This window comes from Lepus europaeus, chromosome 9 (genome assembly GCF_033115175.1).
Source record: "Lepus europaeus isolate LE1 chromosome 9, mLepTim1.pri, whole genome shotgun sequence".
In the NCBI taxonomy this organism is placed as follows: Eukaryota; Metazoa; Chordata; class Mammalia; order Lagomorpha; family Leporidae; genus Lepus; species Lepus europaeus.
In genome coordinates, this window is record NC_084835.1 from 59,912,292 (window position 1) to 59,936,474 (window position 24,183).

Below are 24,183 nucleotides of genomic sequence, written 5' to 3' on the forward strand. Positions count from 1 at the left end.
CCGGGGCCGACACCCGGGACTGTGCGGCTGCTCCCTGATCTCCCAGGCCGGCTGCCTTTGCTCTTTCCCCGCCTCCTGCTCTCATTCGCCCCCCACTTCGGCCCGGGCCGTTCTGTGGGCTAGTTTGTCGTTTCTTTCTTTTTCACCTTACCCCTCTGTTGCACTGTGCGCAGCCCTCAAACGCCACGCCCGCTATTAACCGTCTGCCTTTCCCTGAACCTAGGAGAGCCCCGGGATCAGTGCTGCGAACCCCAGTTGGTGGTGGGGACCCCGGGCGGGTGCCAGGCCAGGCCCGTGGCTGCCCGCGCGGCGCACTTGGGGGTCTCATCTGGACCCGCTGTCGGGCACCGACACCAGCCACCGCGTCTGTCTGCCGTTTCGCACGGAAATACACAAGGTCGGATATTTTCACCCCGGCGGCTGCCTCACTCAGAGATCTCAGGTTCCGATTCCGTCTCATGTTTGCCATAAGCAAGCGGCACACTCCTTTCGGGGAGAACCCAAGCAGTGAGATTTAAACTCAGAAAGTTTAGCAATCATGGCCTCGCTGAAGATGCTTTGGCTGTTAGAAAGGTCTCAAGGCGACCGAAAAATCGCCGTGCCCATTGCTGGCCAGGGAGTTGTTTAGCAGATTCCTCGGCGTGAACACAGCGCCCAGGAACACAGGGTTCTGAACGTGGTAGGAGCTGGCCCGGAGGCCCGGAAGGCTCACGTTACCGCCTGGTGACTCTGGGTGTGGACCTCGGTGTGGGAACGCACAGCGAATGGCACCAGCACTCCGGGGCTGCAAACATCCAGCATCGCCCACCGGGTCAGCTGGGGGAAGTGCGCTTTTGCAAGAGAATTCTTAGCTCTGCAAAAGCAACCTCAGTCTTTTCAGGAATTTTCAGGATATGGTAAATATGGTCGATCTCTATGATTTTGTTTTATTTTAAATATTTGTTTGTTTGAAAGGCAGGGTTACAGAGAGAGAGGGAGAGAGAGCTTCCATCCGCTGGTTCGCCCCTCAGATGGTCCAACAGCTGGGGCTGTGCCAGGCTGAAGCCGGGAGTCAGGTGGGTGCCAGGAGCTTCCTCCTGGTTTCCCATGGGGATGTCAGAGCACAAGCACATGGACCATCATCTTCTTTTCCATCTTGTGCGTTAGTGGGGAGCTAGATCCCGAGTGGAGCAGCCGGAACTTGAACCAGCGCTACAACACCAGCTCCGATCCGTATTATTTTAAACACATCTCCATCACTTGTCGCAGTCATGAAACCTTTGTTAACCCAGAGTTTCTCTTCTGTTCTATAGGGAGAGAATCATGACCCTCTTTTCACCCAGCGATGTCAGGAAAAAACAACAAACCATCTGTGCTCACTATATAAATGTAAGGCATCAAAGAAACTGATTTATGCACGGTTTTTGGAAATACTGAGGCTTTACAAAGTGAGACACATCGGCAAAGGTAACCTCAAGAGTCTTAATTTTGTCCATTCTGCCTCGAAGCACTGCCTGACATAAATGGCAAATACCTGTGGCGAGGTGTGTGGGGGGAGTGTGGCGAGGTGTGTGCATGTGGGGAGTGTGGCGAGGTGTGTGTGTGTGTGTGTGGGGAGTGTGGCGAGGTGTGCTCGTGTGGGAAGTGTAGCAAGGTGTGTGTATGTGGGGAGTGTAGCAAGGTGTGTGTATGTGGGGAGTGTGGCTAGGTGTGTGGGGAGGGGAGTGTGGCGAGGTGTGTGTGTGGAGAGTGTGGCAAGGTGTGTGGGGGGGGGAGTGTGGCGAGGTGTGTGCATGTGGGGAGTGTGGCTAGGTGTGTGGGGAGGGGAGTGTGGCGAAGTGTGTGCATGTGGGGAGTGTGGCGAGGTGTGTGTGTGGGGAGTGTGGCGAGGTGTGCTTGTGTGTGGGGAGTGTGGCGAGGTGTGTGTGTGGAGAGTGTGGCAAGGTGTGTGTGGGGGGGAGTGTGGCGAGGTGTGTGCATGTGGGGAGTGTGGCTAGGTGTGTGGGGAGGGGAGTGTGGCGAAGTGTGTGCATGTGGGGAGTGTGGCGAGGTGTGTGTGTGGGGAGTGTGGCGAGGTGTGCTTGTGTGTGGGGAGTGTGGTGAGGTGTGTGTGTGGAGAGTGTGGCAAGGTGTGTGGGGGGGGGAGTGTGGCGAGGTGTGTGCATGTGGGGAGTGTGGCTAGGTGTGTGGGGAGGGGAGTGTGGCGAAGTGTGTGCATGTGGGGAGTGTGGCGAGGTGTGTGTGTGGGGAGTGTGGCGAGGTGTGCTTGTGTGTGGGGAGTGTGGTGAGGTGTGCGCGTGTGGGAAGTGTACCAAGGTGTGTGTATGTGGGGAGTGTGGTGAGGTGTGTGCAAGTGGGGAGTGTGCGAGGTGTGCGTGTGGGGGGTGTGGTGAGGTCTGTGTGTGAGGGTGTGTGATGAGGTATGTGTGTGTGGGGAGGCGTTTCCACAAGCTTTTTGAAGCCTTGTACTCCTTTCTAAAAGTTTGGATCAGCTTCCGCATTTCAGTCTTTGCACTGGTAATGTTGCAAGATTTCTCCGAAAGCTCACTTAATGTTAAGCTTTTGCTGGCACCATTTCCTTGTCGTTCTTCTTTTCATCACAGCCTCTTTCCTCGTTGATGAGGGTGATGAGCTCACTGTCCTGCAGGTCCCCTGGCTCAAGAGGCTCTGAAAAGTGACGGAGTCAGCTCTTTGGTCTGCAACTCCACTTACAGCACATTTGAATTTCATCTCCAGCAATATCATTTTTAAAAAGATTATTTACAGAGAGACAGAGAGAAAGGGAGAGAAAGAGAGAGCGCGAGAGAGATTCCATCAGTTGGTTCACTCCCAAATGGCCACAACAGCCAGTGCTGGGACAGCTGGAGTCAGGAGCTTCCTCTGGTCTCCCATATAGGTGCCAAGTGCCCAAGTGCTTGGGCCATCTTCTACTGCTTTCCCAGGCTGTTAGCAGGGAGCTGGATTGGAAGTAGAGCAGTGGGGACTCAAACCAGCACCTATATGGGATGCCAGTATTGCAGGTGGAGGCTTTATGTGCTATGCCACAGCTCCAGCCCTGGGCATTATCATTTTTTGCTTCTTTGCTGCATTTGTTTCTTTCTTGGCCAGTGCATTCATTTAAGCACCCATTTCCATCGTGTGTCGCATGGATTTAGCACTGGGAGACTGGGAAGCAGGGCTGCAGGCTTTGCTGCAAGTGTGTGCTATGGTTTGGATATAGTTTGAGAATGTCTCCCAAAGGTTCATGTGCTGGTAGCGTGGTCTCCGGTGTGGTGATGTTGGGAGGTGGGTGGACCTTTAACAGGTGGGGCTTAGTGGAAGGGGATGAGGTCATTGGGAGTACCACCCTCAGAAGGGATTAATACATTTCTTGCAAAACCCCAGGTAGTTCCTGTGAGAGCAAGTTGTTATAGAAAGAGCAAACCTGGCTCTTGGATGTCTTTGGCTTCCTGTCCCTCCATTTCCCTAGTGCTCCATCTGCTGTGTTCTGCTGGGAACCAATGGTGCTACCCTATTTCGGACGTTCAGCCTCCAAAACTCTGAGCTAGATAAACGATTTTTCTTCCTTCCTTTCTTTTCTTTCTTTCTTTTTTTTTTTAAGATTTTATTTATTTGAGAGGGAGAGAGAGAGAGAGACAGAGAGAAGGATAGAGAGTGATAAAGGTCTTCCATTTGCTGGTTCACTCCCCAAATGGCCGCAATGGCTGAAGCTGGGCCAATCTGAAGCCAGGAGCCAGGAGCCTCTTCCAGGTCTGCTACATGGGTGCAGGGGCCCAAGCACTTGGGCCATCCTCCACTGCCTTCCCAGGCCACAGCAGGGAGCTGGGTTGGAAGAGGAGAAGCCAGGACACGAACCGGAGCTCATATGGGATGCCAGTGCTGCAGACAGAGGCTTAGCCCACCATGCTACAGCGGCAGCCCCAAATACATGATTCTTATTTGCCAATAAAAAAAAAAATAAGGCTGCCATCAACATTCTTTGGGATGCCAGCACTGCAGGCAGTGGCTTTACCCACTATGCCACCGTGCCTGCCCCAACTATTTTTCTTTATCAAGTGCTCAGCCTCAGGCATTTATTACAGCCATAGAAAGTAAACCAATACCATGTGTGATTTGGCTAACATACACTGTGACCCATCGCCAACAGAGTTTGAAACAAGAACACTATAGTAAAGAATCTGATTTCATATTTTAAATTTGACTGCTGACATCTTTTTATTTTTATTGATTTATTTTTAAGATTTTATTTATTTATTTAAAAGGTACAGCATCAGAGAGAGAGGAAGATAACACATATAGACAGAGATCTTCCATCTGTTGGTTCACTCACCAAGCAGCCAGCTCTTAGCCAGGCTAAAGCCAAGAGTTTGGAACTCCCTTCTGGTTTCCTATATGAGTGGCAGGGGCCCAAGCATTTGAGCCATCTTCTGTCACCTTCCCAGGCACATCAGAAGGATGCTTCACTGGAAATAGAATAGCTAGGACTTGAACCGTAACGTTGATATGAGATAAAGGCTTTGCAAGTGGCTTAACCTGCTGCATCACAACCTCGGCCTCTGACTTCTCTATTATTTACTTATTTATTTATTTATTTATTTATTTATTTATGAGAGAGAGAGTTTTCATCCACTAGTTCATTCCCCACATACCCACAACTGCTGGGGCTCGGTTGGGGCCAGAAAGGGGAGCTAGGAATGCCATCCAGATCTCCAAGACCAGTGTTAGAAATCCAGTTTCTTGAACCATCTCCGAGGGTCTTCATTAGTGGGACGCTGGAGTCAGGAGCCGGAGCCAAGTATGAAAAGCGGACACTCCAGTGTGGACCATAGCCATCCTAATCACTGTCTTAACTGCTAAGCTCAACTCTTGCTCTGAGCTGGTGTCTTTTAGGTCTTACCTCTCCCTTTTCCCTTTCTCTCTTTCATCTGGACAAACTGCCCAGGCGCTGCTTCCTTTGATGCTGGTAAGAGATTCAGACCATGCAAACCCCGGCCCGTGCAGTCTCCTCTGTTCTCAAGCCATTTTCAAACCAGCTTAGGAAGGGCTTCCAGTTCTCCCCTAGAAAGCTCTGACTATGTAAATAACAAGTACGTGTGCAGTATCATCCATCTTGACGTCCAAACCTAATTTTGGTGGGACTCTACTTGTTCTTCAGAGTGTCCCCAACAGACACGACAGGTCACTGAGCGTGATGCACGTGTTATTTACCTGTGTAGTGATCTGTGGACAGAAGAGCTGGCTTGAAGTCTGCACTTTCTGCAGTGACTCTTGGTTAATATGCCAGGGCAGCCGAATTCTGAGCTGTTGGGGAACTGATGTCATTCACTAAACTGTGGTAGCTGAAATGTCTGCTTTTTAGAACCATGCCTGTGGTTAAAGCTCACACTGGATTGAGGAATGCAGGCAGAGTGAGGGCTGGAGAAGCAAGCAGCTCTCCATCTGTTGATGCCACAATGCATTTTGCTTTGCTTGATAAGGATAGCAAGTAGTGTGAGTCCATAGGGGTCATGTGGGACAGGCCCAGGAGGATGGGCACTCACAGTGGGTTTGCATCACAGCTGAGGAACCTGAAGCTTAGCAAACCCCAGTCTTTTTTTTTTTTTTTTTTTTAAGATTTATTTATTTGAAAGATTTACAGAGAGAGCGGGAGACACAGAGAGAGAGAGAGGTCTTCCATTTGCTGGTTCACTCCCCAAAAGATTGCAACAATCCCGGGTTAGGTCAGGCCAAAGTCAGAAACTAGGAGCTTCCTCTGGGTCTCTCATGTGGGTGCAGGGGCCCAATTACATGGGCCATCTTCTACCGCTTTCCCAGGCCTTTAGCAGGGAGCTGGATTGGAAGTGGAGCAGCCAGGACATGAACCAGCGCCCCTATGAGATGCTGGCATCTCAGGCTGTGGCCTCACCTGCTCTGCCACATGCTGGCCCCAGGAAACCCCCTTCTTTTTTTTTTTTTTTTAAGATTTTATTTATTTTATTTGAGAGGTAGAGTTACAGACAGTGAGAAAGGTCTTCCTTCCATTGGTTCACTCCCAAAATGGCCGCACAGCTGGAGCTGCACTGATCCGAAGCCAGGAGCCAGGTGCTTCCTCCTGGTCTCCCACATGGCTGCAGGGGCCCAAGCACTTGGGCCATCATTTACTGCTTTCCCAGGCCATAGCAGAGAGCTGGACTGGAAGTGGAGCAGCCGGGACTTGAACCAGTGCTCATATGGGATGCCGGCACTGCAGGCAGAGATTAACCTACTGCGCCACAGCTCCCACCCCAGGAAACCCCTCCCCCCATTAAAGGGGCTATAATGCCAACTTGCCCAGTGTTCGCCCACAAGGGAGATGTTACCCCAATTGTACCTGTTAGCAAGCACCTTCTGTGTCTCCAGGGGAGAAAACATTTCCATTTTCCAAGACTGTTCACAAGACAGTACAAACATACCAGAAAAGATGCAAAAGCTGGAAGAAGCTGTCAGAGCCCCGGCTTAGGAGACATGTAGGAACAGCAGAGAGCCCCGAAGAATTATCTCCCAAGAAAAATGAGCTAGGAAGTGAATGTATATTTCAAGTGATAAAATAGCTTACAAGTTCGAAAGAGCTACTAATTGTTCTAAACATAATTTGCCAACTTGCTGTTTCTGTTAACAGGCCTGGACCATTTCTATAATTTTTCCTACATTTCTTGGCTGCATACATTTGCTTGTTGGACAGTGTGTTTGTGACAACACCTTTTATAGTGATGACAAAAATGCAGTCTTTTAAGGTCACAACTACTGGGGCTTGGCCCATCCAAAGCCAGGAGACCGGAAGTCCATCCAGGTCTCCTACATGGGTGGCAGGGGCCCAAGCACTTGGACCTACCTCTGCTGTCTCCCCAGGCACATCAACAGGGAGCTAGATCACAAGAGCAGCAGCTGGGACTCAAACTGAACTGACACTCACATAGGATGCCGGTGTCATGGCCATGTGGCCAAACCTGCTGCACCACAATGCCGGCCCTGCAGCCTTTCCTTTAATGTGGTTGACTGGAATTTGTGTTTTTGTGGTTGATAGTTGGAATGTATAAAACCCACACCTTCAAATCCGGACGTAGTCCCTGCTGTCACTCTGCTGTAGGCCTGTGCCCGCAAACACAGTTCTATTGATTCTTTTGACCCATTTACATCCCAGCAGGAAACAAAATGTACGGGTTCCTACGCTTTGTTGATAAGTGCATCTCTTCCCGGACAGAGTCCCACTTTGCCCAGGCATTGTTGAGGACTGATTCTCCATGGACGAAATGGTGCTTCTGATTTCTGGCTCCACGTGCCTTGGAACACGACTTTTGTGTCACAGCCCTGGTGTCTTTGTTGTCTGTTGCTGTAAGCAAATACCTGAGCTGAATACTTTGCAAAGAAAAGAGGTGTATGTAGCTCACAGTGTTGGAGGCTGGGACTCCAGGGTGGAGCGGCTCCACCTCTCTGGAGAGGCCCTCTCAGCAGTGGTATACCCATGTGCAGCAGAGATCACCAGTGAGACAGGATGTAGAGGAATTTGGGGCCAGGCTTGTCCTTTTTACAACTTCTTCTCACAGGAGCTAACTGGTATCCATGAGGGCAGAACCCAAAATTTCCTACCAGGCCCCACCTTTCGAGACCCAATCACTTCTCAGCACCGCCACACGGCAGACCAAGTTTCCAGCTCGTGAATCGCGGGAGGGCACTCAAACCACAGCCAAACCATAGAACTTGGGTCAGTCGGCACAGTGGGCAGAAAGCTCATTCCTATCTAGAATTATTAGCAATATTTTGGTTATAAATAGAAGTGACAGTGAATTATAAGAACCATATCTTATTAAGCCCAAATTAAAAGAATCCCCAGTTTAATTTCCCATTAGGCATGGCCACTCAGATACTCCTGACATAGAGGGAAGTGTGATGGACAGAGAAGGCACAAGAAGAGACAGGGGCCTTGAAATCTATTGAGAGAATAAAATCCCAGAAGTGGGAGGACATAGTTCCAGGAGGCTGAGGATGCAGCTCTGAGCAGGTGGAGGACTGTCCTTCCTCAGAGGAGACCATGGCAGGTGGTTGTCAATATACTTGTGTTTTTTTCAAGATTTATTTTATTTGTTTGACAGAGTTACAGAGAGAGGTAGAGACAGAGAGAAAGGTCTTCCATCCGCTGGTTCACTCCCCATATGGCTGCAACGGCCAGAGCTGCACTGATCCAAAGCCAAGAGCCAGGAGCTTCTTCCGGGTCTCCCACATGGGTGCAGGGGCCCATCGACTTGGGCCATCTTCCACTGCTTTCCCAGGCTATAGCAGAGAGCCAGGTCAGAAGTGGAGCAGCCAGGACTTGAACCGGCACCAATATGGGATGCCAGCACTGCAGGCCAGGGCTTTAACCCGCTGTGCCACAGCGCCAGCCCCGGTCAATACACTTGTAAGGAAGGTCCAGGAACATTGAGTTAAGGATGGCCAGGCCCCTCAGCAATCATTGTTATTATGTCTGTGATGCCCAAGGGTGCATCAGAACCCTGAGAAGCCCTGGGGGACAGCATTGTGGCATGATGGGTAATGCTACCACCTGCGACGCCTGCATCCTATATGGGCACTGACCCATGTCTCCGCTGCTCCATTTCTGATCTAGCTCCCTGCTAATGGCTTGGGAAAAGCAGTGTTTGGACCTTAAACCCTTGGGGAAGACCCAGATGAAGTTCCTGACTCCTGGCTTCAGTTTGAAGTCTGACCCAGCACTGGCTGTTGTGACCATTTGTGGAGTGAACCAGTGGATGGAAGATTCTGTGTGTGTGTGTGTGTGTCTGTCTGTCTGTCTGTCTGTCTCTGTCTCTCCCTCTATTGCTGTAACTGTTTCAAAAATAAATAGAATAAAAATCTTTAAAAACAAAACAGAACAAAACCGTGAAAAGCCCCAAGCACTGGAGAGACACAGTTTCACTGCTATCTTCCCCTGCTTTTCAAATAAGTAATTTTTTTAGGAATCGGCGCTGTGGCGCACTAGGTTAATCCTCTGCCTGCGGTGCCGGCATCCCATATGGGAGCTGGTTCTAGTCCCGGTTCCTCCTCTTCCAATCCAGCTCTCTGCTGTGGCCCGGGAAGGCAGTAGAAGAAGCCCAAGTCCTTGGGCCCCTGTACCCACGTGGAAGACCTGGAAGAAGCTCCTGGCTCCTGGCTTCGGATCAGCACAGCTCTGGCCGTTGTGGCCATTTGGAGAGTGAACCAACGAAAGGAAGACCTTTCTTTCTGTCTCTCTCTTTCACTGTCTGTAACTCTACCTGTCAAATAAATAAATAAAATCTTTTTTAAAAAAAGATTTACTTAATCATTTGACAGGCAGAGTTACAGAGAGAGAGAGAGAGAGAGAGAGAGAGAGAGATCGTCCATCTGCTGGTTCACCCCCCAATGGCTGCAATGGCCAGAGCTGTACCAATCCAAAGCCAGGATCCAGGAGCTTCTTCTGGGTCTCCCACATGGGTGCAGGGCCCCAAACATTCAGGCCATCTTCTGTTGCTTTCCCAGTCTCATCCACAGGGAGCTGGGTTGGAAGTGGAGCGGTTGAGACTCAAACCCATGCTCATACGGGATGTTTGTGTCATAGGCAGCAGCTTAAAGCACTGCGCCATGATGTCAGCCCCATTTTATGGTAAGTTTTGAAGTCAGGCACTGTCAGTCTCCAACTATATTCTTCTTCAGCATGGTGTTGGCTCTTCCAGCTCTTTTGCGTCTCCATGTAGAGTCAGTTTGTTGGTATTCATAAAATAAGTTGCTGGAGTTTGGATTGGAATTGCATTGAAGCTATGGAAGAAGCTGGGAAGGACTGACATCTTGACAATGTCAAATCTTCTCGTATTGGTCTGTTTTCCATTACTATCATGAAACACCTGAGGCTGGCTTGCTGGCTATTTTCCTTCCTTCCTTCCTTCCTTCCTTCCTTCCTTCCTTCCTTCCTTCCTTCCTTCTGTCCTTCCTTCCTTTCTTTCTGAGACTTATTTTTTATTTGAAAGGCAATGTCACAGAGAGGCAGAGAGAGAGAGAGAGACAGAGAGAGGTCTTCCATCTGCTGATTCACTCCCTGGATGGCTGCAACAGCCATTCGAAGCCAGGAGCCAGGAGCTTCTTCTGGGTCTCCCACGTGGTTGCAGGGGCCCAAGGACTTGGGCCATCTTCTACTGCTTTCCCAGGCCATAGCAGAGAGCTGGATTGGAAGTGGAGCAGCCAGGACTTGAGGCCATGCCCATATGGGGTGCCTGCACTGCAGTTGGCAGCTTTACCTACTGCGACACAGAGCCAGCCCCCAGGTATTTTTTAAAAGTATATTATTTAATCTCTAATTATTTGGGGGATTTTCCAATTATCTGTTTTTTTAAAAAAGATTTATTTATTTATTTGAAAGGTAGAGTTACAGAGAGGCAGAGAGAGAGAGAGAGACAGAGACAGAGACAGAGAGACAGAGGTCTTCTATCCGCTGTTCATTCTGCAGATGCCCACAACTGCTGGAGCTGTGCTGATTCGAAGCCAGAGCCAGGTGCTTCTTCTGGGTCTCCCACGAGGGTGCAGGGGCACAAGGACTTGGGCCATCTTCTACTGCTTCCGCAGGCCATAGCAGAGAGCTAGATAGGAAGTGGAACATCTGGGACTCAAACTGGTATCCTTATGGGATTCTGGCACTGCAGGCAGTGGCTTCCCCCACTACACCACAGTGCCGGTCCTACTATCTGTTACTGATTTTCAGTTTAATTCCACTATAGTCTGAGAGCAGACATTTTATGATTTCTTTTTTTTTTTTTAATTGTTAAAGTGTGTTTTATGATCCAGAGTGTGATTTATCTGGATCATGTTTGCACTGTATGAGTTTGAGAAGAATGATATTCTGCTGTTATTGGATCAAGTAATCTATGTATTTAACCATAATATCAAATTAATTGATAAGATTATTGAGTGCAACTATGACCCTATTGGTTCTCTAGCTTACTTATTATATTTTTCATTTCTTCTATCCAAATATTAGCCTCTATTTTCCTTGATAGAAATCAAGCACCTACCCAAGAGAGTACATCTAACATAGAAAAATTCAGAAAGTGGCAACCACAGGGTGATTCCAAAATGCTTGTGCAGACGGCCTTCAGGGTGGTAGGAATGCTAATCCCAGCATTTTCGATTTGGCACGTTATGGGGAAGCCTGAATATGAGTTTTAATTGGAACAAGAAGAATCTTTGAGGAGACTGAGCCCTGTTCAAAATGAAAACTTAAAAGAATTAACTGGAAATTATGGCTGCTGAAAATTCATGTGTAAAGGCAATATTAACGTTGTTGGACCTCAGATTCTAAGAATATCAGAGTGACTTTTGCCAGAAGAGTCATTACTTTTGTCAGGAACTGTCTAGAAGGAGCGTCTATCTACTCAAGTTATCACAACTCTGAAGTTAGAATTTTTCTCATATCCCTGGTACGGGAGGTATAACCGGGCGCCGTGAGGTGCTGCAATCAGGAAATGGAAGGTCAGAGATGATGTGTTATGATCTGTGCTATCTTCTTCCCTGCCCCAAGTATCAGTGTGACTGTCTCTGGACGTCGGGCCTTTAAAGAGGTAATTCAGACAAGATGAGGCGCTACAGGTGGCTGTCATTCAATGACTGACCTTACCCGGAGGGGTTAGGATGTAGACACGGTTACAGAATGGCCTTGTGAAGACACAGGGAGAAAGTGGCCATTAGCAAGCCCAGAAGAGAGAGGTGTCGTGAGGACGCAGCCCTGCCACACTGTGATCCCAGGCTTGCAGACCCTGGGACTCTGAGAAGACACATCCCCGAAGCCACCCCGGTCTATACCACTACGATCTGGGATCTGGCAGCCTGGGTAAACGGACATGTGGAGACCACAGGGCACAAGTCCACCTCGATGGAGCCGGTGATCTCTCTTCAGCGTTTCTTGCTCATTTGCCTCACTGATCTCTACCTGCAGACTTGCTTTCTCTGATGTGGGATGAGCATGACAAAAGTGGTCTCCTTAGCCCGGATTCTGGGTGACCTCTCTCAGTGCCAGTGCCTCAGACCAACCACACGAAGTCTCCCAAAGGGATAATCTGACTAATTCAGCAGGGCCCAGTATTCATCCCCATATAACAGGAGCTGTGGCTTTAGGGAGATGAGAGTCACGTGATGGAAACGCGGACACCTGGCCATCCCCACCTGTCTGAGATATTGGTAATGACTAATTCACATGAGGAGTTCCAGGACAGGCAGGCAACCCATAGCGACCTACTACACTGACCCTAAGCAGATCCTTCAAGATGTAAGTACAACAATCAGACCAAGCCATCACAGATGGGCCACTGGGGCTGGGCCACACTTCTTGTATCTCCTTCCTTTAGCTTAAACAGCAAAATGCAATGGAGGGAGGACAGGACTCCACAACTTATTCCAAAAGGCCTGCAAATTAGTGATGACTTTAACCAAAAACAGAGGGAGTAGGATTGAATCTGTCACTCCCACACACAAACACACCCAACCACACACACACTCCCCAGCTATTGTCTTGTAATCTCTCTTCCCCTTCTAATACTGTTATTTTATTTTAACCACACACAAAATGTACACGTAGGGGTAGAATGGAAAGCAAACATCCCATGTGCTTCTATCTGTGTCCACTCTTAGGGGTAAATAAGGATAGCCCCACGTTTTCAAAAAATTATAGAAATTCAAAAGTCCCAAACTTTACCAAAAGGGGAAATTTGGTTTTAGGATGTGAGCACATCATCTAGAAACCAAAAAGAGAAACGCAATTCCACCGTGCACTGGCTCGGGGACAGAGACTCAAACACCAGCAGGAGTTTCTCCAGCCTTTCACTCACGCTTTGCTGGGGTCAGCTTCACTTTTAAATCTCTCGTTATGATATCCCTCTCCGTCTCCTGTTCCAAGAAGAGGCAATGACTGTCCCCCATAGCTCTCTGAAAGAAAGAACCTAAACTTACGTCTCTGTTCTATTTCCAGCGTCACAGGAAAGGCTCCTCATTGGCATGGCAAGCCGACCAGAGCTGGTTGGTGTTCTGTCTTTAGACCAATGACAAACCGCAAAGGTGGCGATGTTGTATAAGAACATGGCGGCTCTGACGTAACCAAATTAATGAGTGGGGATGGAGGGAGGGCAGGTTGCGAGGGGAGGTGAAGGTGTGGGTAGTGAGTGAAGGAGTCCACAATTAGAGCAGTTGGTTTCCACATCCAGGCAACTGAGAGGGGAAACACTCATAATTACACTACTTAAAAATAATGTTTGCAACTTTTCTTTTTTAAAAATATCATTGATTTTATTTATTTAACAGGAAGAGTTACAGGCAGGGGAGGGTGCAGGGCCAGAGGAGATCTTCCTTGCCTGCAGGTTCACTCCACAAAGGCACTCCATCAGGGGTCCAAGCACTTGGGTCATCTTCCACTGCTTTCCCAGGCACATTAGCAGGGAGCAGGATCAGAACTGAAGCAGCCAGGACTCAAACTGGTGTTCACATGGGATACTGGCATTGTAGCCCACAACCTAACTTGCTGCACCACAGCGCCAGCCCCCACTTGGAACATTTTGGTATTGTTTTATCTCCACAGATGGAACCACATTTTCTATTCATGCTTTAAGGAAAAATAATGCTAGGATTGTACAAGTGTTTTCACGCTTTCTTTTAATATTTTATGTATTTTCTTATTTTAAAGATATTTATTTATATTGATTTGAAAGGTGTACTGACAGAGACATGATGAGGAATAGAGAGAGAGAGGAGAGAGAGAGAGAGAAAGTCAGAGACAGAAAGAAATTGATGTTTCATCCTCTGTTTTATTCCTTAAATGCCTACAACAGTCCAGGCTGGACCAGGCTGAAAAAGCCAGGAGCCAAGAACTCTACCTGGGCCTCCCACATGAGTGGCAGGGACCCAAGCACTTGGGCCATCATCTGTTTCTTTCCCAGGAGCATCAGCAGGAAGCTGGATAGGAAGCAGAGTGGCTGACTTGATCAGCACTCCCATGTGGGACTCAGGTGTTCTAAACAATGACTTAAGCTTTGCATCACAACGCCCACCTCTGCATTTTCCAAATACTGTCTGTTTTCATCATTTGAAAAAAAAAAGTATTTAAATTAATAATAGAGGTAACTCAGGAGGCATCATATTTTTCAAAATTTCATTTCTGGTTCCTGAACATGTATAACCTGTGCATTGAACACGTGTGATTGTTGCCATCACGAAATCATTTTATTTTGCCTGTCAGTATTTCTTTAAATGTATTCAGTGAGGCTAGTTTATTCCTGTCCCCAGGCAAAAACTCAGGCAGTCCTATAATATCATCTCAACATGACAGTGGGCGTGTCCATAACCCTGCAGAATTCCAAACTCCAGCTTGATAGAAGTAGAGACGTCTGCCCTCACCCAGTAAGGTGGGGACCCTGCAACTGAGGAAGGAGCCCAGAGAGCAGGTCTTCCTCTCCTTCCCCATCTGGTGCTGTGCGTCTGCCCAAGCCCCCACAAGTGTGCTCACCCAAGCCCCTCCAGTGTGCTCGCCATGGTTCCTGACCCCCACAGTGTGACTGCTTTGCATGGAGGTTAACTGGGAGACAAAGGGACGGGTGATTAAATGGTTGCTGTTGTGAGTTGCCTTTGGCTCTGTGGTCCTGACAGATGTTCAAGGCTGACTCTTTCTCTTTTGGAAGACTTGTGGGGTTCCTCAGAGGTCTTCCTCTCACCACCCTGCAAGTGGGCAGCTCCTTTTGCCAGTTCCCTCCTTGTAGGGGGTGGTTTTCTGCCCATTCACTGTTAGTGCTTTGCCCACAGCAACCGCTGCAGCTGTGTGCCCTTCCAGATCCTTCTTGGATATGACCCACAATGGCTTTTCCATAGGCACAGCCCCTTACTGGTCCACAGAAAGCACATACATGCTGCTTCACCCCAGAATTCTTGGGGTACAGTCTCCTCCACAGTCACTTCCTCCCACATCAACAAAGGGCCGAGCCACTGCATTGTTCCCTTTCAGATTCTCAAGTGGCAATCAGACCCCAGTTGCCTTGGTGCCTGTGCCTGGGACATGGCCCAGCTCCGTGTGTGGTCCCCTCATACCCCTGTCAGCAGCCTGAGGACACGTGTCTCCACGCAAGGAGATCTCTCTCTAAACAGCTCTGCACAAAGCCTGCAGTCTCCACACATTCTGGCCTTTGAGATCAGTGGAGGATAAAGTTTTCACCATTGCCGAACAGCACCCCAAACTATAGAACCTGCAAACCGAGTCCACTCACGCAACGTACAGAAAGCCAATTGCTGACATCGGGGAGGTGGAAGCAAGTACACCTTTATCGCGAAGTGCAGAGCCAGGAGCCAGGCAGCTATAGCTTAATTCCTGGGCTCCTCGAGGAGTTAAGGGTGAAGGTTCTTATAGACTGAAATTGGGGCTGAGGGGCCAGTGCTGTGGCATAGTGGGTAAAGTTGCTGCCTGCAGTGCTGGTATCCCATATGGGTGCCAGTTCATGTCCTGGCTGCTCCACCTCTGATCCAGCTCTCTGCTATGGCCTGGGAAAGCAGTAGAAGATGGCCCAAGTCCTTGGGCCCCTACACCCACGTGGGAGACCCGGAAGAAGCTCCTGGCTCCTGGCTCCTGGCTCCTGGCTTCGGATCAGCCCAGCTCCAGACATTGTGGCCATTTGGGGAGTGAACCAGCAGATGGAAGACTCTCCCCTCCCCCTCTCTGTAACTCAAATAAATAAATAAATAAATATTTAAAAACAGAAATGGGGCTGAGAGGTGCATGATCAGCTAGCATCCAAGTGTCCAATTGGTGAGTGGAGCTCATGACCTTCTTTTTTTTTTAAAGATTTATTTTTATTATTTGAAAGTCAGAGTTACACAGAGAAAGGAGAGGCAGAGAAAGAGAGAGAGAGAGAGAGAGAGAGGTCTTCCATCCGATAGTTCACTCCCCAATTGGCCACAATGACCAGAGCTGCACCAATCTGAAGCCAGGAGCCAGGAGCTTCTTCCAGGTCTCCCACGTGGGTGCAGGGGCCTGAGGACTTGGGCCATCTTCTACTGCTTTCCCAGGCCATAGCAGAAAGCTGGATTGAAAGTGGAGTAACCAGGACTCGAACCGGTGCCCATAGGGGATGCCGGCGCTTCAGGCCAGGGCGTTAACCCACTGCGCCACAGTGCTGGCCCCAACTCATGACCTTCTTTTGATTGATAGATGTTGCCATGCTCTTTAGGGAATTCCAAGTGAGCTGCAGGTGGTCTGGTGGGGGAGTAGGCACCTTCTGCCCCAGCTCTGGAATATCTTTGCCTGGGCCTGGAGTTCCTCTAAAGAAACGCGTCAGGACAACACCAGGGGACAGGGTTCTATCTGTTGGAGAAGCAAATGACTGCCTGAGTCTGGTGATTAGAACCTTGTGGACCAGCTGTGCCACTCCCGCAACTCAGTGAATTCCCTTTGTTAAAGGCTGGGCAAGGACACAAAGGAAGCCAGGAGAGAGCCTGGGCCCTGCTTTTACATGGTAGGGGTTCCGTCTCAGCATCATCTGCCTAGCAACCAGCATCCTTATTTGGGACCTCAGCTAGGCCCAAACCTCCATTTTTATAACCTACTATGCCCTAGGTAGTGCCCCTCCCTTTCGTATTTGTTTGCATTTTAAAGATCAGACTCTTGCTTCACCTTTGAAAGCTGACTTTGGAATATTTTAGAAGTGCAACTATATTCTCATCCATTCATTAAGGCTTTTTTTTTTTTTTTTTTTTGACAGGCAGAGTGGATAGTGAGAGAGACAGAGAGACAGAGAGAAAGGTCTTCCTTTTTGCCGTTGGTTCACCCTCCAATGGCCGCTGCGGCCAGTGCATCGCACTGATCCGAAGCCAGGAGCCAGGTGCTTCTCCTGGTCTCCCATGCAGGTGCAGGGCCCAAGCACTTGGGCCATCCTCCACTGCACTCCTGGGCCATAGCAGAGAGCTGGCCTGGAAGAGGGGCAACCGGGATAGAATCCGGCACCCCAACCGGGACTAGAACCCGGTGTGCTGGTGCCACAAGGCAGAGGATTAGCCTGTTAAGCCACAGCGGCGCCGGCCTATCCACTCATTAAGAAAAGAGCCGTGAGAGATTACATCACTCTTCTTTTACAATTCAAACTGGGATGAGAGGGCCTTTCGCTCATCCAGCCCTCTGAGCTTTAAGAAGGAGTGCTTAATTTTAAGTTGCTTATTTCTACCTGCGATTGTTCAATATGAAGAGTCACAAAAGGGAAATAACAGATCTTGGAAGGAGGCATCCCTTCGTGTCTACCTCCAGTATGTGTCCATACAAGTGAGAAAATCCACACAGGGGTTGAAAATTTGGGGAAGATCAATCTCAATCAAGATAACACTTATGATCTATCTCGAACATTCTTTTGGTCTCTCTCATTGGTACTCAGGCGGTTAAAAAGGAAGATTCCGATTTTTCTTGTTTTTCCCTGAAAGGAAAAAGACGGACCTTGATGCCGCTCCACATGCTCGTGGTGCTAACGGTGTGACGTGGTGGCTCTCTGGGGACCCCGTGGCTCACAGCCTGTCTCACGAGGCGGGGGCGTGTGTGTCGCAGCCCAAGCCACTCCATTACCCAGACGGCCCCAGTTTCTTGGATTCGCTGCCTTCATTTCCTCTGCCAAGTTTGAGGTTACTGCTCCCCACTGAGCCTTTTATGCAGAATAAAGGCCTGTTAATGATGCAACTGTGGCTTTTTGCCACAAAAGAACCCACTTTAAAAAATCTCTCTCACTTCTTCCTCCTCCTCCTCCTTCTCCCTCCTCCTCCCCCTCTCTCTCCCTCTTCCTTCTCCTTCAACCTCCCTTCCCCCTTCTCCACCATCTCTCTTCCTCTCCCACCTCGGTGCCTGTCTCTCTGTTTTGTCTTTGCATGAAACAGCCACGCCATCCTCAGACGGGGCTAGCAGACATCTTGGCATTTGCCTGCTGAATCACCCCCACTCCCCAGGAGACGAGGGGCTGCAAGTGCGGGCAGAGACTGAGGGTCTTCCTCCCACGTGTAGGCGGGAGACTGGGCCCTGCAGCCCCACCCATCTCTCCAGCCTTGGTTTCTTGCCGCAGAATCTCTCACCTTCTGAGGAAGTGGACCTACTTTAGTCTCCGTCTCCTGATAACTTCTCTAATTTCTAAGCCCTGACACATCTTTAAGAACTTTTTTTTAAGAGTTGGGGGATAGGGTGGGAACAGAGAGAGAGAGAGAGAGAGAGAGAGAGAGAGGTCTTCCATCCGCTGGTTCACTCCCCAAATGGCTGCAACTGCCAGGGCTGAGCCAGGCTGCAGCCAGGAGCTGGGAGTTTCTTCCAGGTCTCCCACATGGGTGCAGGGGCCCAAGCACTTGGACTATCTTCTGCTGCTTTCCCAGGTACATTAGCAGGGAGCTGAATTGGAAGGGAGCAGATGGAACTTGAACCAGTGCCCATATGCAATGCCGGTGCTATAGGTGATGGCTTTACCTGGTACACCACAGTGCCAGTCCCAAAAAACCATATTTTCTAGGCCTTTAATTTTTTTAGAGATTTATTTGACAGGGGCTGGCATTTTGACACAACAGGTTAAGCCACTGCATCCCTTAAGAGAACCAGTTCAAGTCTTGGCTGCTCTGCTTTTGCTCCAGATCCCTGCTGATGTACCTGGGAAACAGCAGTGGATGTCCCAAGTCTTTGGGCCCCCTTTACCCATGTGGGAGACCCAGATGGTGTTCCTGCCTCCTGGTTTCAGCCTAGCCCAGCCCAAGCCATTGTGGCCATTTGGGAAGTGAACCGGTGGATAGAAGATCTCTTTCTCTCCCGCCACCCCCACCATGCCCGTGTCCCTCTCCCCTTCAAGTTATTTGAGAGCCAGAGAGAGTTCCCATCTGCTGGTTTACTCTCAAATGCCTACAATTTCTGGGGCTGGACTGGGCTGAAGCCAGGAACTGGGAATGGAATCCATGTCTGTCTTGTGGGTGGCAGGAACCTAGTGACTTGGACCATCACCACTGCTTGCAAGGGCTTGCATTTGCAGGAAGCTGGGAATAAAAATTGTGTACTCTGATTAGGAATGTGGCTCTCTTAACCTCTAGGCTAACTGCCCATTCTTATCCCATGCCTTTGCATGTGATGTGGCTTTTTCAATATACTGTTGTTTTATCATTCAATTACTTTATTAGTTTATGCACCCAACAAATGGTTATTGAGTGCTTCTACCTAACAACTCCTGTGCTCAGATAAAGAAATCCATGAAAGGGTTCCTCTTTGCAACTGCCTTCTAGCAGGCCAAGAATCAGGACACTGGATGTCCCTGGAGCCACTTCAAATCCTGTCATCCCCACACCATTCTCCAACTAGAGGACAGTCCCCTTAACCATGCATGCTCCCAGTTGTTTTAAGTAGCTGCAGCCTAGCAAGGTGTTGCATCTCAACAGGCCCATGTCAAGAACTTCACCTCTGACCCCAGGGCTTCTTGGATGCCGTAAAAGGCACCTGCTAAGCACTTGTGCATGTGTAACCTGGACATGAGGGACTTAACCCCTGTGGACATCCTTGACCAGTGGATGATGAGAACTCCCCCTTTTCATTGTTGGACCAAGATGTGAATCAGAGGCAGTACCCCGTTCAATTCTCCCTGTGGCCCTTGCACAACCCAGGTGGATCATGGGCAATGCCAGAGGATTAGGCAAACATAAACAGATGGTACTGTATTGCAAGGGCTTTGCTGATGTGAAATCTTCATTGGAGCACGTTAGCAACTCTTTCAGCACTTGGGTGCAACCATTCGTCCAGCAGTTGAATTTTTTTCAGTTGCCATTAATAAAATGGGAATTAAACTAAAATGACACCTTAGGAAAAAGGGAAGCACACCAAGACTTTCTTGAGCTGGGGTGTGGTGGTGTTCCTGTTCTCTGTCATAAGAGAATCCATAGGAACACTGAGGTTTGGGGAAAGCCCAGTACAGAAGACCTGACCACCAAAGGAGGAAGGGACCAAGGAGAGGGGGCATATCCAAGACTACACAGCATCTCATTAATGGGAGCGTGGTTTCTGGTTGCTGTGAGACAATGAGTTCCTGCACTCCCATAAGGGGTTTATATGTCAGATTAGACAGCCCAGAGCTAGCCTAGGTGCACTTTCTTAAGAAATGTTAACATTTTAGGGCTAGATAAAGGACTTTCCAATGTCTGGCCTGGCAAGCCAAGCCAAGATAAGACCTGCAGATTATCTTAACAACTTTGTTTACCTTATCAGAGTTTGGGGTTACTTAAAGGGCAAGATGGTGGTCAGGTCCAAAATGGCTACAATCGTTGTCAAGTTGAATCACTACAACTGATTATCCAGACATCCCGAAAACTGCTATGCCAGTCCACTCTGTTGATAACATCATGCTGTGGACCAGCTGTGTATAAACTGGCAAGAACTTTAGATGTTCTTATAAACTACAGGGTTGGCTGAGGGTGAGAGATATGGGTGATGCAGATCCAAGGATCTGCTACTTAGGCGAAGATTTTAGGGATCCAATGGTCTGAGGGAAGACGGGACACTCTGTCTTAGGTAAAGGGGAAGTGGTTGCCTCTTGCAACCTCTACCAGTAAAAACAAAAGGTAAACACAGGGCTGGGAATGTGACCTCAGGACGTTGGTATCACCTGTTAGAGCACTTGTGTTCAAGCCCCAGTTCTGCTCCCCATTCCAGCTTCCTGCTAATGGAGACTCCGGGAGGGAGCAGTGATGGCTTGTTGGGTACCTGCCACCCATCCAGAAGCCTGGATCGAGTTCCTTGCTTTTCATCCCAGAATAGTCCTGGGCATTGAAGGCATCTGGGGAATGAACCCTTGGATGGGAACTCTGTCTAACTGTTTCTCTGTTTCTTTCTTTCTCTCTTTCTCTCTCTCTCTCTCAAAAAAAAAAAAAAAAAAAAAGAAGAAGAAGAAGGAAAAAAGACATAGCATTTAATAAACCTCTTTGAGTTTTGGAGGCATTGTGCATCCTATCCTTGGAAATAGCACTCTGCTGTGTTTGCAGCACACTCCAATTTCTCCTTCTCCAAGAGTGTCTGGGAGGCTGCCACTGTGGCGCAGCAGGTTAAAGCCTGGCCTGAAGCGCTGGCATCCCATATGGGTGCCGGTTCTACTCCCAGCTGCTTCTCTTCCAATCCAGCTCTCTGCTATGGCCTGGGAAAACAGTAGAAGATGGCCCAAGTGCTTGGGTCCCTGCACCCATGTGGGAGACCCGGAAGAAGCTCCTGGCTCCTGGCTCCAGATCGGTGCAGCTCTGGCCGTTGCGGGAGGCCCTCTCTCTCTGTCTCTACATCTCTCTGTAACTCTGACTTTCAAATAAATAAAAAATAAATCTTAAAAAAAAAGTATCTGAGTTAGTGGAGGAACTCACTGTGGCTTCTTGGCGAAAGGTGACTTTGGGTCCCTTGGGTCCACTTAGGCGTGGAAGATGAGAAAGTGAGGTTCATAGAATAGAGTAGGGTAGTGATTGTGAGGGTATATGGCGGGAAGGGGAGATGATGGTCAGAGATGATGAAGTTGCTGCTGTGTAGGGTAAATCCTGTGGATTTGTGCACAGCACAGTCACTCTAGTTAACAACAACAGTGCCATATCATATACTTGAAACCTGCTGGAAAAGTAAGGACCTGAGCATTCTCACTACTTCAGCCCATGTAAAAGCAACTATGTGAAGAGATTGATATATTCATTAGATTGACCGCAGTCTTCTGTTCACTATGTGTGTGTCTATCAAAACATTATCTATTGGGGCCAGCGCTGTGGCGCGGCGAGTTTAAGCAGGCCGGGGCTTAAAGTGGCTGCATCAGCATCCCATATGGGTGCCGGTTTGAGTCCTGGCTGCTCCATTTCCAATCCAGCTCTCTGCTATGGCCTGGGAAAGCAGTGGAAGATGGCCCAAGTCCTTGGGTCCCTGCACCTGCGTGGGAGACCTGGTAGAAACTCCTGGCTCCTGGCTTCAGATAAGCACAGCTCCGGCCGTTGTGACCATTTGGGTAGTGAACCAGCAGATGGAAGGCTTCTCTCTCTCTCTCTCTCTCTCTCTCTCTCTCTCTAGCTCTACCTCTCTCTGTAAGTCTGTCTTTCAAATAAATAAAATAACTCTTTAAAAAAAATTTTAAAAATCATTATCGTACACCTTAAATCTATACACTTTTTATGCAAAATAAAAATCAAAATGAAGAAATAGTACAAACCAGATCGAAGACCATAACATTAAGTTCAAACAGTCAGTGACAAGAATTAGGAGCCCCAAGCTGCCAGAGTTGGTTAAGAGAATCTCTGCTCCGAGAATTTTGTGAAAGTCTGGGCAGCGGCTCGGGTGCACAAGTGCCCCAGGTACCATTGTCCACAGTGGCCTAGTGACCTCGTAGACCCTGAATAATTTTCTGAAAATTTAATTTTGAGAAACTGTATTCTCCATAGACGACTGAAAGTTAAATGCGATTTTAAGGGCTACAAAAACACTCAGAAGTATGCTGGGCAAATTATTGCTACAATTGAAGGGCTGGAGTAACTATGTTTCAAAAAAGTGCCTCCATTCAGAGAGGCAGGCGGGACTTACCTTAAAAGCGGCCTCACTCTGGGGAGACCGAAAGTTACAATGGAACAGCTCGCTAGCGTTCACCATATAAGGAAATCTCCTGGATCTGACCCAATCAGGAACACCACGTTCGATCAGGAAGTACCAGAGGTGACCCCAGCCAATCCACTGTTACCCCACACCCCTCGATGATGTAACCCGGCTTTAAAAGAGGCTCCCAAGCCTGGCTCAGGGCCTTCCTCTGCTCTTCGCTGTGCGGTTGAGTAGACGGGTCCCTGCTGCAGCTTGTACTTCCGAAATAAACCTTGTTCTTGCATTTCGGTGTGTTCAAGTCTCTGGCGGCATTCGGGGATCCGGCGATCTGGACACAAAACAATCATGTTGCAATTCTTCAACAAGGTCACAATAGGTATTGAAAAACTATTCAAGGGACCGGCGCTGTGGTGTGGTGGGTAGAGCTGCCACCTGCATTGCTGGCATCCCATGTGGGCGCCAGTTCGAGTCCTGGCCACTCCACTTCTGATCCAGCTCTCTGCTATGGCCTGGGAATCAGTAAAAGATGGCCCAAGTCCTTGAGCCCCTGCACCCATGTGGGAGACCCAGAAGAAGCTCCTGGCTCCAGCCATTGTGGCCAAATGGGGAGTGAACCAGCAGGTGGAAGACCTCTCTCTCTGCCTCTCCTCTTTCTGTGTAACTCTGACTTTCAAATAAATAAAATAAATCTGTAAAAAATACTCAAGTTCATTAGTTTGATATCTTATTTTTTTTTTTGATTGGCAGAGTTAGACAGAGAGAGAGAGAGAGAGAGAGAGAGAGAGAGAGAGAGAGAGAGAAAGGTCTTCCTTTTTCCGTTGGTTCACCTCCAAAATGGCCATCACGGCTGGCGCAGCTGATCCGAAGCCAGGAGCCAGGTGCTTCTCCTGGTCTCCCATGCGGGTGCAGGGCCCAACTTGGGCCATCCTCCACTGCCTTCCTGGGCCACAGCAGAGAGCTGGACTGGAAGAGGAGCAACCGGGACAGAATCTGGCACCCCAACCGGGATTAGAACCTGGGGTGCCGGTGATTCATATTTTATTAATTTAGCATCACTTGTCATGTTTAGCCAGTAATTTCACCATAACTTTAACTTAGTGGCAGGAATTAATCTTATTATAATCCTCAAATGATGTGTGTCTTAAAAAAACAATGAAGGGAGCCAGCACTGTGGCATAGCGGATAAAGCTGCCGCCTGCAGTGCTGGTATCCCATATGAGTGCCGGTTCGAGTCCTGGCTGCTCCACTTCCCATCCAGCTCTCTGCTATGGCTTGGGAAAGCAGTGAAAGATGGCCCAAGTCCTGGGGTCCCTGCACCCATGTGGGAGACCCAGAGGAAGTTTTTGGCTCCTGGCTTCGGATCGGTGCAGCTGCAGCCATTGCAGTTATTTAGGGAGTGAACCAACAGATGGAAGACCTCTCTCTCTTTCTCTCTGCCTCTCTGTGTAACTCTTTGACATAAATAAATGAATAAATCTTAAAAAAAAAATAAAAAATGGAGGGGCTGGCACTGTGACACAGCAGGTTAAGCTATTGCCTGCAGCACCAGCATCCCATTTAGGTACCAATTCAAGTGTTGGCTGCTCCGCTTCTGATCCAGCTCCCTGCTGGTATGCCTG

At 48.9% G+C, this 24,183-nt stretch overlaps 1 long non-coding RNA gene across 1 annotated transcript; it reads left to right on the top strand.

The window, feature by feature from the left end:
* Positions 1 to 19: 19 nt before the first annotated feature.
* LOC133766550 (uncharacterized) lies at positions 20 to 12,307 on the top strand. Its single transcript, XR_009866722.1, has 3 exons — positions 20 to 397; positions 1,293 to 1,446; positions 10,979 to 12,307. It is a non-coding gene; the product is annotated as an uncharacterized LOC133766550 (long non-coding RNA).
* The last annotated feature ends 11,876 nt before the right edge of the window (positions 12,308 to 24,183 follow it).